The following is a 7,414-nucleotide window of genomic DNA, read 5'->3' as shown; positions in this document are numbered from 1 at the left end:
TATTATAATTTTAATTGTTATTATAATTTTAATTGTTATTATAATTTTAATTGTTATTATAATTTTAATTGTTATTATAATTTCAATTGTTATAATAATTTTAATTGTTATAATAATTTTAATTGTTATTATAATTTTAATTGTTATTAAAATTTTAATTGTTATTATAATTTTAATTGTTATTATAATTTTAATTGTTATTATAATTTTAATTGTTATTATAATTTTAATTGTTATTATAATTTTAATTGTTATTATAATTTTAATTGTTATTAAAATTTTAATTGTTATTATAATTTTAATTGTTATTATAATTTTAATTGTTATTATAATTTTAATTGTTATTATAATTTTAATTGTTATTATAATTTTAATTGTTATTATAATTTTAATTGTTATTATAATTTTAATTGTTATTATAATTTTAATTGTTATTATAATTTTAATTGTTATTATAATTTTAATTGTTTTTATAATTTTAATTGTTATTATAATTTTAATTGTTATTATAATTTTAACTGTTATTATAATTTTAATTATTATAATTTTAATTGTTATTATAATTTTAATTGTTATTATAATTTTAATTGTTATTATAATTTTAATTGTTGTTATACTTTTAATTGTTATTATAATTATCATTGCTATTATAATCATCATTGTTATTATAATCATCATTGTTATTATAATCATCATTAGCTTGCAATAGTTTGAAAGTAGCACAAATAATATATTTATTTTTTGTCATTTTTAAGTCACTGCAAACAGTGACGGTAATCGAGTATAGAGAATGGCGCATATATTTTCAGAATATTCATAAAGTGTAAAAGAAGATGATGATGAAATATATTTTTTTCATATTCCAGGTCTTCTTTTTTTACCGAGTTGGCGTTTATGGAGCCGGGAATAATGTCACTAATCATTAATTGACAGATAGATTAAACCAAGAGTTTGTTGAATTTGATGCGTGCTTCAGTAAGGTTAGATCTTCGTGCGCAAATGTTTATTTCCCGATGACCAATAATAATAAATAAACCTTTCAGGTGATTTGCTTCAGTTGGTACGGCAAGGAACATTCCACGTAAACAATGAGCATTAGAGATACACGGGAGCAAGAAATGGCAAACTACCCTCAGGTTCTTTCACGAGCTCAGGCTGAACCTCCTTTCGGCCATGGGTCTCCTCTGCGTCCCCGCCTCCCGTGTTCCCGTCCCGCCAAGTAGGCCTATATAACCTGAGGAACTCGCCATTTGCGCTGGACACACCTTACAGGCCCTCTCTCCTGTGGTGTGCAGGGAGAATTCACCCAATTGGCGAGGCATTATTGTCACACACTTGGCGTGATTCTCCAGAGCTTGATTACGATATTATTTGACAACAAACTACACAGAGAGCTCCGCCAATTTCTCGTGGTTCGCCGCGACAATTGGCCAGGCCTTCTCTTGTAGTAAGTGCCCCACTACCGCTCCCTTGGAGAGCGAGGTTTCAAACCAGGTCTGGACCCTCTGGTCCTGGACATAGTTTGTGGCCACGCACCAAGGGCGTCTTTTCGGTGTCTTACTCTTGCCCTCTCTTTCTGATTTCCTGGTGCAGCCTGGGCCTGCGGGAAACGTTGATTTCCAACATTCGCCTGGGCTGCGGTGACGTGATCACACCCCCCTTGTAGCAGGATTGGGGTGCAGAGCGTTTACCACACCAAAACTCCAAGTTCAGCCCACCCAGGGGGATCTCCTGTCCTGTGGTGCTGAAGGGTCGAGTGTAGGGATCAGAGCTTTTTTTGTGAGGCCCTTCTTCAGACCTCACCCAGAGAGGAGGTATAAAGATAACCCCCGAAAGGGGAGAAATCACTTTCCAATTCTCTAAATGACCACAAAATGAATCCGACCATGGCAGTCACCCTGGAGCCTTTCAAGGCTGCAGGGGGGCGAAAGAAAACCCAAAAGCAGGCCGAACGTGTCCGGCCTGCTGAACCGAGCAAGGACAAGACAGAACCACCAAACACAAAGTCTGTCCTTGCACACCAGACTGAGGGAAGCCTGAACTCCCCTCAGAACTCCCTCAGTCAAGAAGGGGCTCCAGCTGTACCAGCCAAAACAGCTGCCCCCACTTCCAAAGGCCTTAAACCCCTGCAAAGGGGAGGCGTGAAGCGACGAAGGGTGGAGACTGACTCTGATGAAGAGGCAGAACACACCCCAAGTCGACTAACGCGGTTTAAGGTACCAAAAAAACCTGAAGACTTCGACAATGCATACCAGCTGGTAAGGGCATTGGAGAAGGAAAGAAATGTGAGATTATCAATCCGAATCTCCAGAGATGAGGGCATGATCATTGCCCCCAAAGACAAAGCCACCATGAACTTCCTGCAGGAAATCAAGGTGCTTAAAGATGGGAGGAAGGTGTGTATCTCACCACTGACCTCCCAAGAGAAAAAATCCAAGATGGTGCTACTTGGCTTTCCACTAGGGTTCGACGTGGAGGTGATCACGTCTCTACCACAAGTGGTGGAAGCTTCCCGCATGACCAAAGGGAAGTCTCCAACCAGGCAAGTCCTTGTTATCCTCAAGGGAGCCCCAATCACCACCCTTGATCTGGGTAACTGGGGCTCATACAAGCTCAGGACATATGTGCCAGAGCCCTTGAGGTGTTTCACGTGCCAAAAATTCGGGCATCACCAGGCCAACTGCAAGGCCAAAGCCAAATGTGGTGTTTGCAGCGAGGCACATGAAACGGAAGTGTGTATTAAGGCACACAAAGATGGCCAGAAGGACACAACAGCCAAGTGTCCAAACTGTGCCAAAAAACATCATGCCTGGAGTCTGGCTTGCTCTGTCAGGAAACAGGCAGTGATTAAAAAGCAGGAGTTAGCCAAAAAACGTCCCGACTTTGTCCCTGCGCCCCCAGGTACCCACGTCTGGGGTCAAAACAAAAAACAAAATAAAAAGGAGAAGACTCCCCGACCTCCTAAGAGGAAGGAGTCGCCCACACAGAGAAAATTGGATACCTCTAACAGAGAGGAATTCCCCGAGCTTGCTAGTGGCAAAACCACAAAAAAGAACCAAAGGGAAAAAGGTTCAAAGCCCACAGCAATGGTCCCCCCAGTAGATGATAATCTTTTCTTTGACGAGAAAGATATGACTCTCCTGTTGAGTGCTGTAGTTTCTGCAGTAGCAACAGCCTTGGGGAGGACCAGTGAGGAGGCGGAGAAAGCAGTGCAGGTCGCCATGACAGCTATGACCCAAACTGTGGCAGCTCTGAAGGGAAGGAAGCTAGAAGCCTCCAAACCGATAACGAGCAGCGCTCCCCTCCCCAAATCCTCGGATGACAGGCTAGCTTCAAAAGAAACATCACACAAAACCCCAGCTAGTCTGTCAGGACAGACTGAAACTGTGCAGCAGGCCGAGTCTGTACAGCCAAAGTCTCGTCCTCCGAACCAAGGTGACACTTCCAACCTAGACCCTACATCCCCTGGTAAGGCCTTAACCGGAGTGTCTGACTTAGAGGAAGTTGTACAATCCTCAATCAATGAGGATCTGTATTTATCTGATGCCACCAGCACTGGGGCATCAGAAGATGAAGCAAGTGACACTGAGTAACCATCATGGCACACAATCTAAGCATACTGCAGTGGAATATCTGTAGCTATAAAAGCAAGAACTCATTTCTCCAGTCCATTGTGCGAGCAAGGAGCATTGACGTCGTCATGCTCCAGGAGACATTAACAATGGGATCCGTGTGCTTCTCAGGATATCATGCCTTCACCACTCCAAACCTGGATGGTGCTAGAGGCCTGATGACCCTGGTAAAAGAAGCTATCCCTTGCTCCTTAATAGCCAATCCGCCGCACTGTGGAGATGGTGTTGAATCTCTTGCTGTTGAGATTCAGCTACCTGGGGGCTCTATAAAAATATACAATATTTATAGCAAACCACTGTGTGAGAGCTTAGATCTAAACCAGGTCTGTGCTACTGCAGCACAAGACCGAGTGATCATAGGGGGAGACTTCAATGCACACATGGCCATGCTGAATCCCCGCAAAAGGCCGAACGCGGCAGGCATTCACATAGCAGAAGTGCTTGAGACATTCCCTGAGATCGCTCTTCTCAACACCAAAGAACCAACGCATGTGAAGGGAGGGGTCCTAGACCTCACCTTTGCCACTGCAACAATGGTGGAGAGAATTCGATGGTGTGTTGATGATACAGTTACTAGTGATCACTACGGCATAGTCACCACACTAATGGATGCAGGTCCAGCCCAAAGACCACATCACATTCCTAAATGGAAAACTGACAAGGCCAACTGGTTTGCCTTCCAGGAAGGCTTGGCTCGATGTCTGAAAGACAATGTACCCAATAACGATAATGAAGATGTGGATGTGCTAGAGGCAAGGCTAATCCAGGCCATAAACCAGGCAGCCTCACAAACCATTCCCAAAACTCGTCCATGGTCCAGAACTCACAAAGACGCCTGGTACTATAATGACGAGATCAAAGAGGTCAACCACAGGGTTAATATGTGTAGAAAAAACTTCCGACGGCAAAGATCTCCCGACAACCTGGCCCTGCTGAGGGAAGCTGTTGTGGATGCCAAGGAAACTGCCAACAGAGTAAGGCAGGAAAAATGGCTGGAATGGTGCCAGTCTTTTGGGTACCAGACCAGCCTTACAGAGCTGTGGAAACGGGTCAGGCAAGCGACAAGCCGCCAAGCCCCGAAATGCACTCATCATGACCCACAATCAGAGGCTAACAGATTGGTGCTTGAGTTCTCTGCCAGAACCAGCACCAACAATCTGCCTCCAATGATGAGAGAAAAACAACAAAACTTAAATCCAGAAAGACTTGCTCTCATAAGAGACAAGGCACTCGAAGCTGATGAAGCAGATGCCTTGTTCTCTCTTAGGGAACTAAGAAAATCATACAAATCCAGTTCTGGATCAGCACCGGGATCTGATGGGATCTCTCACCCCATCATTTCTCATCTAGGCCTTGCAGGAGAACTTGCATTCTTGCAGGTTATCAACAAATCCTGGCAAACAGCCACAGTGCCCCAGAACTGGAAACAAGCCACAATAGTTCCCATCCCAAAGCCAAAGGAGCCTGGCAAGTACCGCCCCATCTCTCTTCTCAGCTGCCTGGGCAAAACAGCTGAGAAGATGGTACTCAACAGGCTCCGATGGAAAACGGGTCCCCCCCATGAACACCTGCACGGGTTCACAAGGGGTAAGAGCACTGCTCATAGCATTTCCACACTCTTAAGCACAATCTGCACCTCGCCCGCCGTGGTTGTCTTCCTTGACCTGGAGAAGGCTTTTGAATTGGCAAGTCCCCTTGCCATTCAAGAGACCCTAATCCACAAAGGAGTCAAAGGCAGACTCTTGGCCTGGATAGCTGACTATTTTAAAAATAGATCAGCAAATGTCAGATTTCAAGGCCACCTCTCACAGCACATGCCACTTGAAAATGGAACTCCTCAGGGAGGGGTTCTTAGTCCAGCCCTGTTTAATACCCTCATGTCCAACATACTCGACATTCACCTGCCAGAGGGATGCAAGATCATCTCTTATGCAGATGACTTGGCAATCATAGCCTCTGGCAACCACTGCCTAACTAGGGCTCAGCGTTGTCTGAACCTGGTGTCTGAAGAGTGTTGTAGGACGGGTCTAAAAATATCAGCAGCAAAATCCAAAGCAATGGCTCTGAGAACCAATGTCAGAAACAAAAAACTCACCATACAGGGTATGGATCTGGAATGGGTGAAGGACTATCTATACCTTGGTGTATGGATAGGACACACACTCACTTTCAAAAAGGAGATCCAATACCTGCTTGACAGAACCAAGGAAAGACTGTCAGTCATGAAAGTCATGACAGGGAGACACATAGGAGCAGGACACAAAGTACTAAGATCATTCTATGTACATGCTGTCCGTCCTATTATTGACTATGCATCTGTCGCCCTCATTGCTTCCAGCACAACATTAAAAGAAAAACTGGAAACAATACAAAACGAAGCAGCCAGGATCATTCTAGGTGCACCTAAGTGGACAAAGGTCATCAACCTCCTCATGGAAACTGATTTACCGTCCGTGGACACTAGAATTGATCTAATGGCAGCACAGTTCCTTTCCAAGGTCCTGCAGGCACCCACAAACTCCTATTTAAGACAAAGAGTTCTCAGACGCCTACAACAAGACTATAAGTTGTTTGCAGACAATTCCTGGCTCACACATACAGCCAGAGTTTTGATACGCTTTCAACTAAAAGATTTATTGCTTGCCAAGGGTATGGACTCCCCCCACCCTGACTACAAAGAACCCCCGCCGTGGGCAAATGAAATGATCGAATTCTCAATTTTAAATCTCACAATGAGAAAAGATCAATATTCCATGCCTAGCCTAAAGGCACAAGCACAAAGGGTCATTGAACAAATAACTCCGCCGGGTAGTATAACTTACTACACGGACGGATCCGTGGATCCAATAAACCATACTGCAGGCGCCGGCTTTGCAACAAAGGATACCACAGCATCCATTAGGGTCACTGACAATGCCTCAACGCTTCAGGCTGAAACGGTTGCGATCATGGAAGCATTGACACACGCGTCCCTGAGGGGAGGACACGTTGTCATTCACGCAGATTCAAGAGCAACTATTGACAGTTTACAGCATAGCATGCCCCCAGATAACATCTACCTCTTGACAACAGTATTATACATAGCCCAAAGAATCCTTAGTCAAGGTAGAAGAATCATCATAAACTGGGTCCCAAGCCACATAGGCATACAAGGGAACGAGCTTGCTGATAAACTAGCTGAAAAGGGCAGGGGTATGCCCCCATCCTCCATGATCGTTAAACCCAGCCGAAGGGGACTGAGCCAAGGTACCAAAGCTGCAGCGTGTGCGGTCCTCCGGGGAGCACATAGAGAAAACATCACAAAATCGCTCGCTGCCAAGTGGTACTCAGATGCTTCAGGCTATGAGCCACTGGCCCTTCCTCCAAACACAAAAAGAGGTACCGAAGTCATACTATTCAGACTAAGACTAGGTTACCAATGCGCTTGGCAAATTATTGACAGTGAGTCTGGGAGGTCATGTAAACACTGCGGCGAGCCTAACGCCACCCTGTTACATTACTTGCAGAATTGTGTACACACACAATTTCTGAGACAGGGACCACCCACCACAGCCGCCGGGCTGGTAAAAAGGGTGTGCAACATGCTTTCACCATGGCAGCTGGATCGCTTGCTTGCAATCCAGCCACCGCGGTAAGCATGCAGTTCAAAGAAAACATTTGAGTTAACTAGAAATAGTTAACACAGGCCGGGCCACCCCAGAGAAAAGGCCCGGGCGAAGCATGACTTCGCAAATCTAACTGAACTGAACTGAACTGATCATTTGCGCTGCAATTGCCTCACC

Source organism: Penaeus vannamei, chromosome 29 (assembly GCF_042767895.1).
Source record: "Penaeus vannamei isolate JL-2024 chromosome 29, ASM4276789v1, whole genome shotgun sequence".
Taxonomy (NCBI): domain Eukaryota; kingdom Metazoa; phylum Arthropoda; class Malacostraca; order Decapoda; family Penaeidae; genus Penaeus; species Penaeus vannamei.
The sequence above is the reverse complement of the archived record's forward strand: the minus strand, read 5'-3'. Positions refer to the sequence as shown.